The sequence below is a fragment of the Lissotriton helveticus genome (assembly GCF_964261635.1).
Source record: "Lissotriton helveticus chromosome 1_1 unlocalized genomic scaffold, aLisHel1.1 SUPER_1_unloc_63, whole genome shotgun sequence".
Classification (NCBI taxonomy): Eukaryota; Metazoa; Chordata; class Amphibia; order Caudata; family Salamandridae; genus Lissotriton; species Lissotriton helveticus.
Genome location: NW_027611707.1, coordinates 1,291,979 through 1,303,819, shown reverse-complemented (window position 1 = coordinate 1,303,819; position 11,841 = coordinate 1,291,979). Strand labels below are relative to the sequence as shown.

General features: G+C 45.9%; 1 protein-coding gene across 1 annotated transcript in view; it reads left to right on the top strand.

The window, feature by feature from the left end:
* Positions 1 to 502: 502 nt before the first annotated feature.
* LOC144806331 (uncharacterized) overlaps positions 503 to 11,841 on the top strand; it is a 438,966-nt gene continuing 427,627 nt past the window's right edge. The window contains exon 1 of the mRNA XM_078672719.1: positions 503 to 675. The gene's annotated coding sequence lies outside the window, so the exon portion shown is untranslated. The remainder of the gene's footprint in view (positions 676 to 11,841) is intronic.

The following is an 11,841-nucleotide window of genomic DNA, read 5'->3' as shown; positions in this document are numbered from 1 at the left end:
AAGGAGGGCCTATTGCATTATCAACTGCGAGCGCTGATTAAAGGAAGGCCTTGAATTAATTACGCATGCGCTGAGGACAGATACTTCCCTGCAGCGGAGCGTGGGTTAAAGAGGGCATGATGGGTGAACACCTGCGCATGCGCAGAGGACAGACAGCCCGTTAAGACAATTCAATGACAGTGTCCGCTCGGGGACACAATGAATGAGATACAACAACTGGCTCCCGCCGCGGAGCACGAGGCGCCTCGCGCCACAGCACAGGGTGAGAGGTATTGAAGTGCAAAGCTCCTCGGTTCGGCTCCTCTATTGGGGGTAAGTGTCTTTCCTGTGCGCAGGCGCAGTGAGACTGAGCGTCCTCTGTCCAGGGCAGTTCACAGTCTGTTCCCCGTGCAAGACCCCAACCCTCTGTGATTGCTCTGCGATAGGAAGTAGTGTCTTCGTTCCGCACATGCGCAGCTGCGACGCGTGGTCCTGCGCATGCATATCTGTGATGGATGTTTTGTTCTCGCGCGCGATGGTGGCTCGTGCAGCGGCGTGAGCGCGTGCGTCACTCGGGAGGGAAGAACACACCGGGCCCCACTCCTCACAGGCAGCCGGACTCAGGCGGGCCGGGCCCCCGGTGCCCCCTCTCTCTCCCAGGCCCTGCAGCCCCCACTGACCAGCGCTCAAGCAGAGGTGAGGAGACCTCAAAGCGCCCAACCATGTGTGTGTGTTTTTTTAAATAATATTTTTATTGGATTTTAAGGTTTTTTTAAAAATATTTTTTGTTGTTTTTTATGAACAACAATAGGAGACAATGAAATCGCCATAGTCAAACAATTCCACAAAATCCCATTCCCCATGGGTGACGGCTGGTGTCTGATTGCTGGTGTTCGTTTAGGCCAGTGGTTCCCAAACTTTGTCAACCCACGGCTCCCCTGCCTTATTGGCACTTGCCTGCGGCTCCACTGCCTTATTGGCCCTTGCCTGCGGCTCCCTCGCCTTATTGGCCCTTGCCTGCGGCTCCCTCGCCTTATTGGCCCTTGCCTGCGGCTCCCTTGCCTTATTGGCCGTTGGCTGCGGCTCCCTTGCCTTATTGGCCCTTGCCTGCGGCTCCCTTGCCTTATTGGCCTTTGGCTGCGGCTCCCTTGCCTTATTGGCCGTTGGCTGCGGCTCCCTTGCCTTATTGGCCGTTGGCTGCGGCTCCCCTGCCTTATTGGCCTTTGGCTGCGGCTCCCCAATATGGTATTTTTTTGGGGCGGTGGGTGGATGTAAACCCAGCTTCCATTTTTCTCCCTGAAAATAATTGGGATGAAGCTGACAAAGGTATTATAATGATTGATGTGGGGCACACTCTTGGAAACCAAATTTGGGGAGATGGGCGAGGGATAAAAAAACGTTTTGTCATTGGCACCATTTGCATGACCGCTAGGTGTAAGAGTGCCGCTGCTGTGAATCATTATTTTTCAAGGTGCGTTGTGTGTAAAAGCAGGTTCTCTGCAAATGTTTTGTTTCGCTTTGAGGGCTACAGGACATTTTATTTCCTTCTTAAGCAGTGCTTTATTTGTGCTACTGGTTTCCAATGCTCAGCACTGGCACTTAATTTATAGGGCCGGAACTATGCATTTTTAGGTCTCGCTGGTGTTAGCAGCGCATAGCGCTACTCCAGCAAAAAACCTATTGTTGTGGGTTTCCTGGGAATGGCTGAGAGAGGGTGGATACACGCATTACCTCGGCGATTTAACCTCGAAGACCGGCTTTGCTGGCGGGCTGACTCTCCTGGGCGCTCTCGCTCACACACCCGCTCTCCCACACACACACGCGTGCTTACGCACACTCACACACCACTCACCTGGATCTTTTGTCGCGACTACCCTGGTATCTCCGCCGCATCACCTGGCCTGGATTGATATGTTATGTTACTAGAAATCCAGTAACATAACATAACATAACATAACACCCAACAGCCATGCGCCGAGACCGAGTGGAAGCGGACGCCGCGTCCCCAGCGCCTGTAGCAGCCGCCTCTGCTGACCCGGAAACACTCCAGCAGGCTCCCCACCCCCGGTACCCGGATGTGGGATTTAGCCATGGGTACGTCATTGTTCGAAGACGGGGACGCATTGTAATAGGATGAACTGAATGGGGGCAAATCAAGGTAATATCTGGGTTTTACTTGTTTCTTTTAGTTACAAGAGGATGAACTAAGGGAAGCTGTTCTGCTGGTCTTTGCTAACAAACAAGATTTGCCCAATGCCATGGCCGTAAGCAAGCTGATGGACAAGCTGGGACTGCAGACACTCCGTAGCCGAACTGTAAATAGCTATAAATTGCACATTTTAATATTCCACTATTTATTTGTTCAATTTCGTGATAGTTTTTGATCTTTGAACTCTTTGGTATCTGTTTATTTTGACCTTTTAGAGGCCTAGTTCTGCTGTCTGCCCTGAGACTGTACGGTCTTCGTAACATGAGATCGTGCTGAGCTTATTATGTCTGTGAATGCTACACAATATAAATGCAGTCTTAGTGTTTTAAAATCAGGGGCAGAGTCAGTGCAGTTCGTGTAACTTGAGTGATGGCACTTTTGTTGACTGACTGATATTGAATTGAAATACAGTTTTGATGTATTTGGCTGTGCTGGTAGAGCTTCTATGGTGTTCTGCTTTCATGATACCATGTAGCTCACATAATTAATCTGAGTGGGCTGAGGAAAGTCTCTGAATGCAAAGGTGCTTGTGTGTTTTTAGGTGTGTGTGTGTGTCTGTGTGTGCGAGTGAAATCTAAAAAATCCTTTTCATACTACTCTCCCCCCTCCACCCACACTCTTTCACCTTCTCTATGTGTGCATGTAAGAGAGCCGGATTCCTCTGTGGTTAATGGGGAAAATATGAGATAATCCTTGATAATCCTTAATCCTTGTAAATAACTTCTGTTTTATCTTCTTTCACGGTACATTTCATGTAGTGCCTTATGCTAACGTTCGTGCACTCTGCTAAATTAGTGTCTAAGACACAAGTCTGAATGTTATGCTGCCTTATGTAAAAGATTTTTCATGTCTCTCTTCAGTGTGAATGGGGTTTTGTGGAATGTTAGAACTGGTGGATGGTCTAGCATTTAGTTTGAAATGGGCATGTTGCAATAATTTCTAAAAATAAAATGGTGGTTGGAACTCATTCATAACAGCATGATCTCATAATGGTAGCTCTCCATAGCATCAAGTTTTAGCTCATCTGAGTGATTAATAAATAGTGCCAACCATATATCTAGAATTCTACAACCTACAATGACCTGAAAAATGATAGGGCTGGTTCACAAGCCTAAACTGAAAAAAGTCTTTCCTCTACAACAATCCTACTACCTTCAGCCAAAATCTTAAAATAGCAGGGAAGGCTGGTATGTGTAGGGTCAGTACAAACAAGCTGGCATGGCCCGTATTGTTCTTGCCACTTTGATGTCCTCAGCACATCTGTCTTAGTACTTCACTGTATAAACGTCATTTGAAAGCGAAGACTGCATAAACTGTGCAGTTTGTCTCTATTAATCCATAATTGCAGATTGAAAAACAAAGACAAAAACTTGAATACTTCTTTTGTTTTTAGGTCAAGCCTGGGCAGCGCATGCGCAGCTCTTCGAGGCATACTGTATTAGAGTATGGACTTGAAGCTCCAGCTGTATTTTTCATTGGCTTGTCATTGTTTTGTAAATGCGGCCTTCTGATTCATCAGTAGGCTTGCTAGTCCCTCCTTAGTACCGCCTTGTCTTCATTTGTAACCTCCTACGAGGACTGACCCTTTTGCATCTGTTACACGGTATGTCTTATTTAGTCTGTAAGCACTAATTTCTTTAATGAGTTTTTCCTACTTCAGGCACGACATGCTTTCCTGCAACGTTCAGCGTGCCATGCGCACTTTCACTTTACAAGCTGCTCAGGACAATGGCAGTCGCTTCTTTGAAGTGAAACAGATCTTGCATTTACAAGAGTTTGAGCTATTGGCATTGTTAATGACAATGCCTTTTTTTTGTGCTAGTTAACAAAACCGATCAATAAAAGGTATTATCCTTTACAATGCCAATAGCTTAAACTCTTGCATATGCGAGACCTATTGCATTGCAAATGCTTGTTTCTACTCACTCCAGCAAGCTCAGCATCACCCCGGTGCCAGCTGCTGCATGTGTTCCAGTACTGGCTCCCAGTCGGATGACGGTTACTAGGAGCAGGTGGGGGATTCCATCAGACTGGTGGCTGCGCTAGACTGACTGCTGGCACCGAGAGGCCTGGCTGCATGAAAGCGCCACCGTATGGCCCCCTCGTGCAACTGAAGTGTGCCCCTTCTGCTTCGCATTGTCTGCACAGGGCCTAGTTTTACCTGTCTGAGGAGATGTGAGGTGCCTCTTATAACCCCACAGACCTCCACTCCGCTGTGTACAGTTGTGATTCCTCCCACGTCCCTGCTAAGAGGAGATTCCTTATACTGAAGCTGTGTCAAACTACACACTCTGTCTTGTCACTGCAGTCAGTGATCAAGTTTGACATCATAGTGAACTTATAGTGCAGAGGATGTCCACTCTAGTTTTCACAAGTGCACATTCATATTTCACAGGCTTCTCGCGCAGAAGTTACCAAATGTGCATTCCTGTCGCCTGCCTCGGTGATAGAATAAAATGGGCACAAAACAGTAATGGTAGTGCGTGAGAGCTGGGCGCAAATTGTGTCTGCTTAGATATTGCTGATTTTAGCATTTAGGTGTTGGCGATAGCTCCCAGTACATATACAATGGTAAAATCAAGGGCGCCACTTATGCCGTTTTTGAGCACCAGGACTTAATGTTCTACACATTAAACACTGTTCTTAAGTAACACCTCTAACCTAAATCCTGGCAGCCCTGTCTACCAACTTGCTGACCTTGTGTGCCCCACGTAGGCCCCATCCTCCTCCCCTGAATGGCTCTGCCTGAACTCCTAATCAAGCTGCTGCAGTGCTTACACATTTCCGTGCGGAATCTGAACTCCAGTTTCTCAGCTCCTGAACTGCATTACTGAAAGAATAAACAAAACTGCCACAAACACAAATCAGTGTCTGAAGCATCTTGCCCTTCACCGCAGGTATTACTTTTATTGTGTATCAGTCAGTGGTTCCCAAACTGTTTGCGGCGCCCGTGGCTACTTTTGATGGCGCACCTGGGTGCCGCGGCGCACAGATTGGGAACCACTGGTTTAGGCAGTCACACAGTCCTGTCGTTCTGCCACATACAGTCCGTGAGTGCGCACAAAATCAGGCTCAGCTGCATGGCGCGTGAGCCTGGCTGCAGCAATCCCCGTTTCCACGCTCCATTGGCATGATATTTACCTTCTACTATGTATGTCGTGCGCTTTACAAATGATTGATTGATTAGATGGGTCAAGAGAAGTAAAGAGAGATCAACAATGTGTATTGTCACAAAGAGGCATGGCAGTCCTAAAATAATTGGCGGGAGGGGAATTCCTCCTTTCGGAACTAGGGCCCTCACACCCCCAGCCAGCTAGGTGAATGAATAAAACTTTATTTGGTTACTCAAAACCATTAAATAAGACGTCAAACTTTAAGTAAACATTGTTATCATGTCAGAGGTAAAATAATGAAAGATGAAAAAGGAAAACACTTAAAAATAAATAAAAACATGATTAAAAAACTAAGTTCATTAGTCCGTTTCTTCGTAAGCTGAAATGTCTCATTGATTTAGCAGTTAGCGTCCGCTGGCCTAATTGTGCAGGGCCATCAACTTCCGGCGTGTCTGTTGAATAAATTTGCTGAACACAGCCATGTCTTTCACTGTTTCCATTGTGAATAGATAGTTGACCGCCTCCTTTATCGTTCTAATTCCTTGTCTGAGTAGAATTGGCTTTTAAATAGCGGTTACGCTCAGCGGAAAGCCCCGGGCAGCAAAACAGGATGTGAGCGAAGCTTTCTTGTTTATACTTGCATAAGCGGCATTCAGAGTGCGTTGTCTCAAGTCTACTCGTGGAGTAAAGCTCTTTAAGGGGCAGAGGGTGTAGTCGGAGCGCTAAAATCCTATTAACTGCCGCCTTGCCCACTGCTTGGATAAGGTGCGGTTTCGAGGTCTGTGCCAGCTGCGGGAGTATTAGCGATTCATGGAAGCCTCTTAGTTCCAATGCTTCCAGGTCAGTGATCCGTGAGCAGAGCCGGACTTGTCGTTTCGTTGCGCTTTTAATGGCGGCATAATTGAGTAACTCAGGGTCCCAGTTATCCACAGCAAGGTTCAGAGTTTCTTTAGCGGAGGAGAGAATATTTGACCACGGATCCTTTTCTTCTAGGAAAATGCTCTTTATGCTAGATTTCAGCGAGTTTTCTGGGGCCACGTTGTGAGATAAAAGTATTTGCTAATTGTGGCCAGTTCCTCAAGCTTTTGTTGTGTCAAGCCGAATTCGAGCCGCACCAGAGGGTTTCTGGTGCTAGAGGGTAGGTGGAATAGTTTTTTTATAGGTCGAGCAGCGGATTTTTTCCAGGGTGCTTGATAGTTTACCTGGAAAGGCCTGCTGAGCGTAATTTAATGATGGTATTAGCTTCGCCCTTAATACTCTCTGAATTGCTGTTGTCGTAGGGCTATGTAGAGTTGCATGCAGCTTCCCCAGGGCATACGAGATACTTTTCCCTTTTGCCCGTATTTTCTCTAGGTGTATTCCTGGCCGCCCTGTCTCGCAAAGCCAAATTCCCAAGTAAGTGTATTGTTGTGTGCAGTCCAACGTCCGTTGTCCTATCTTCCATTTTATCATTTTTTGTTTCGGAAAAGGACCAAATATTATTATTTTTGATTTGGCTGCATTCACGGTCAGTTTGTTTTTTGCATTGTAGATTCCCAAGGCCGTTAAGGCTTTTTGAAGCCCAATTTTAGTAGTACCAGATCATCAGCGTACTGCAGTAATTGAATCTTGGTATGGCCAAGACGGGGAGTTGCTAGTGATGCTCCCATCAAGGCTTTGCCCATGTCTGCGCTGTATAAGTTGAATAACATCGGGGCTAGTACGCATCCTTGCTTCAAGCCGCGATTGGTGTAAATTTTCTCTGAGGCTGACGTAGTTGACAGTTTAATTCTGACCCATGTGCTTGAATATAGGGATATAATTGATTTTAGTAAATGTGTGTCGATATTCCAGGTAGCCAGTTTCTGCCAAAGAATAGAGCGGTCGACACCATCAAAGGCCGCAGTGTAGTCAATAAAACAGGCAAAGATTGGGAGAGATTTTCGTGCCACTGCCTTGTAACTTAGGTATGAGAGCGCTATGATGTTATCCACTGTTGAAGCTCCTGGTCTGAACCCTGTTTGATAGAATGGCAGGAGGCCTTCCTTACTGATCCAGTTTGCGAGTTCCATTAATAGGGTGGTGGCGTAGGCCTTTCCCTCAATATCAAGGAGTGCAATCATGTGGTAGTTTTGTGGATTTGATTTCGACCCTTTCTTATAAATGGGATGCAGGAGCGACCCACGCCAAGAATCCGGTACGTTCCCTGCCAATCGACATTCGGCGTATAACACGGACAGATTTTCGGACCAAAAGTCTGTGTCTTGCCTGAAAAGGGAGCCCGGCAGGCCGTTGAGTCCTGGCGCTCCATTGGGTGTGATTTTTTAAAATATTGTGTTGACTAACTTTTTTTCCATGTGTATGAATTTTTTGGGTTAGTCAGTTGTGTTACGTTGTATAATTCTGTGTTTGAATGATTTAGGATGCCTTCCTCTTTGTATAAAAATGTCACGTGGGCTATCCAGATGTCGGAGTCAATTGAGTTCTCTCTCTGCATGTTCCCTTGATTTAGAGTATTAAGGTATTGCCAGAACTCTTGTGTTTTACTGGGACTTAACAGTCCGAAGATCTTTAGCCACTTTGCTTCAGTTTGTTTCCGTTTTTCCGCCCAAACTTGCTTTGAGTGTGATTTTGCTGTTTCCTGCAGGAGTTGTTTACCTTTAGTTTAACCGGTTTACAGGTAAGTCTTTTGTTTGATGCGCACTAGTTTTGTGCTTTCACGGATTGCAAGTATATCACCAAGGTTGTGCCTCGGGTAATAGTTAGTTTTACTTCTTTTCCCTTCTTGTAGGAGTATTACTAGATTGTGGGCAAGCTGGTCGCATTCTTTAATTATGCCCCTGTTTGTTTCCTTTAATGTGCCGTCCACCCATGCTTTTTTCCATTCCTCAAACTTATGTATAGGGCCTGCGTCCCATTTAATCCTTCTTATCAATATGTGCTGTTCAATACCGGTTGTCGATCCCAGTTGTTTAAGTGTGTAGTGGTTGTCTGCTGTCAGGTTTAAGGTTGTTATTAGAGCCACATGATCACTTTCCTTCGGCTGTGCTACTTTATACCCTGGCATTAGGCTCTGTAGCCGAGAGCTTAAAAGGATATAGTCAATTGTGGTAAGATTGTTGTAAGTTGGCGGACAGGGGTTTCCTGGAGAATCCTTTCTGAGTAGGGAGTGGGCTGATGCCAACTGATAGGCATGCAAGATAGCGTTGAATGCTTCCGTCGCGGGGGAACTGTAGCTTTCTACTGATTTATCTCCAATGTTATGTGTGTTGAAATGCCCGAGAATTATTGAGTCCATCTGGGCAAATTGTAAGAGGAGATTTTCTATGTCTTCTAATAACTCTGAGAGTTTTTCCTTTTTTCCCCGTCCATTAGGGTTATAATAAACATTGATCAGTAATATAGGCAATGTGCCCTTACTTGATGAAAGGCATTTCAAAAGGCCGGCCATATACAAATTTGACGTTGTTGTAATTTCCCTAAATTGTATCTTCCGTGAGAGCCTGATATATATGGAGATGCCGCCTGACGGTCTGCCGAAGATGTTTTCTTTAAGAGCTGGTTTGTGATAGTCCGCAAATCCCCTGATCGAAACTGGTTTAATAGCCCACGTTTCTTGCATGCAGATTATATCTATATCTGTGAAGAGTTGGGGTGTTGCGGGATATTGTGTTAATTTTAGTATCCCGGCTACGTTCCAGGACATAATAGATAAGTTCTGTTTCCCAGTTGTCTCCCTTTTCTGTTTTATACCTGGTAAATCTGCCTGCCAATGCGGTGGTGTAGTCTTAATTGCAACAGTGCGGAGTTTAGGAATTATGAGCTAAGGCTCGAGGCACCCAAGACCAATCTTCATTTGAGTTGTTCTGAATTGAGCGGCTCCGGGTACCTTTGCTAATGTTTGTAGTGACCTTGAGTAACCCATTGCTTGCCAATTTTGTATTCGTTCCACTTTCACTCTCATGGAGTATAGAGAGTGTTTTTAAGGGTGGGAGTGGCAACTCTGCTTTTGAGTTCTCTCTTTGTATGTCCGGTGTTCTAGGGTCAATTTGATACTGCAAGTGGGCATATTTCAAAGGCATAGGGTATTTTATTGTCGGCAGACTCGTGATCTTTATGCCCCAATCTTCCAATAATTGGTAGTTTCTTTTTAGTGTATGGATTATGTCTGGGTTTGAAAAAAGCAGTTCTGTTGATTCGTTAGTGTCACCTGGTCCTTGCATGAAAAAGGAAACAGTGTCGATGTCAGATGACTTTATATTTTCCAGGCCTGGAATGTTCGCATAGAGTTTTAGTAGGTTGCTGCGGTTGAGTATGTCCCACTTGCCCTGTGAGGCATATTCTGGCTGGAGATCATCCTGTGTATGTGGGATATGTGACTTATGTGTCCCTTTTATGGATGAATCTTGTCTATTAAATCCTGACGGGTTTGCCGTGACACAGCATTGACTTCGTCGTTTGCATAGTTTGCGGTGCCCGTTTTTGTTATCGGCGGCAGAACTTCGCTTGTTTCGTTTACTGCTATCTTGTTGAAGTCATTGGAGTCCTTCCAGCGTATTCTCTGGTTGTCTTCCTTTGGTGAGGTTCTGGTTTGGCTATGTAAGGCTTTATCCATTGCGTTGATTGGCGTTGGGCTGTCTCGATGTGGTACCTGGAATTCAGGCAGTGTCTGGCTGCCTGCCCGAGTAGTTTGTTCCTCATGAAGTTTGGGATGCCCGCTGGGTATTGCGGCACTTCTATCCCAATTTTTAGAGCATTGGCCTAGGCCTTCGTGCGTATTGCCAAGGGGTGGGTCAAGATTGATTTTAGTTGAATTGTTCGGCCAAATAGCTTTTCCGTCTAGGGTTGGAGGATTTTGTTGTGTGGTAGGCACAACGTTGTTTATACTGTGCATAGGGTTTTCATTCGTTTCCGGTAGTAACCACAGCCTAATTGAGCTGTTTTGGTTATGATTGCTTTTTTTTTGTTTATTTAGCTTTTTTAATTTTTTCTTATTTTTCCGGGATAGGTGGCCAGTTTCAAGGCTTGTCACCTGCAAGCTGTTTAAGTTTGCTTGTTCTTTGGCAGCGGTGCTGCATTTGTCTGTAGTTGTTTGTAGTGTCCTGCTTGCTTCAGCTGCCGACATCTTTGTGATGTCCTGCTGGGGGTCTTTACCATTAGAGTCGACAGTCGTCTGTGTCCCGGATGGAGTGTTATCTATATTTGCCGACTTCAAATTTTCGTTGCTACTATGCCTGCTGGATTCTGCTTTTAGATCTTCAATCAGTGTATTCATTATTACTGGCAGTTTTTCCATGCAGAGCAGCACCGGACTACATCCACAGTCCTGTGGCTTGAATGTGGCTGTGGTATTTGCTTGGGCGCGTTGAATTAAAGAGTTCAAGGCTTCTAGTTTGGAATCTATGCCTGATATCAGGCCGGCGACTGTGTGAAGTAGGCTTATCTGGACGTCTAACTGGTCAGCGTGCATTATGGCTGCATTTACCATTGAGGACAAGACGTCATTAATCAGTACACGGTGATGATCCAGTTTAGCCGGCTGCTTCTCCGTTATGTGGTCCGCCCCCTGGTCTTGTTGATTGTATCTAATGCCGTTATGGTCAAATCCAGGCCTAACTAGGGTTGAATGGGATGTTGCAGAGTTTTGGAGTGGCTCTGCGTATGCACTGAGCGCTGAGGTACGAGTTTCGCCAACCCCCTTATTGTGGGGCAGCCCTGTTGCCTGCTGTGCTTTAGTCGAGCCATCGGCTGGAAAAACCCTTTGGGTGTCCCAGGTTTGTTGAGTTACTAAAGCCGGCGTTGTTGTTAGGCAAGGTCGGTGTAGTTTTTGTATGAGTTTTTGTATGAGCTGGTAGGCCACCCGGTGCTATGATTATTTTGGTGATAGCGGGGTTGCTGGGCCCTGCCAGACTTTTAGTATTTTGGAAAAAACTATTTCAGAATTCTAAAGGCAATTAATGAGTTCTGTCGTGTGATCAGATGGTAACCAAGTAGTCCAACAAATGCAAGTTTGTATCCCACCGCTGATCCACCACTGTGAGAAAGTGGCTCTATATATACTGGACCAGAATAAGGTACAGTGTGTATAGAGTCCACAGACCCCAGAGGTATAATGTAAATGTAAATGTAATTTGTACTTGTAAAACGTACTAATACCCCAACTGGGGTGTCCTGGCGCTGTAATTCGTACCACTGTGGAACCCTTCCTGTCTTTTCCCTGTTAAATGCCCACTCCTGGGCACCCCCAAGGTGAAGCCAGGCATCCGAGCGCTGTTGGGGCCGTTGCGGAGATTTGCAGAGTTGGACCCATGATTAGAATAGGCACAGAGGCGTGAATTATCAGGTCTGAGGAAATTGAGCCCAAGACCCGCGAGGCGGGAATTGAACCCTGGTCCCGGGCCAGACCTCTGCATCAGGGTCTGCCGCTCTAACCATTGAGCTACACTTCTCCTTAACAGAGGTTGAAGCCAGGTGTGACCTTACTCTCTAAAATGGTAGCTGGGTCGAGCAGAAAGGCAGTACCAGAGGACAGTGTAAAGCATTTGTTGTACACACTCAGTC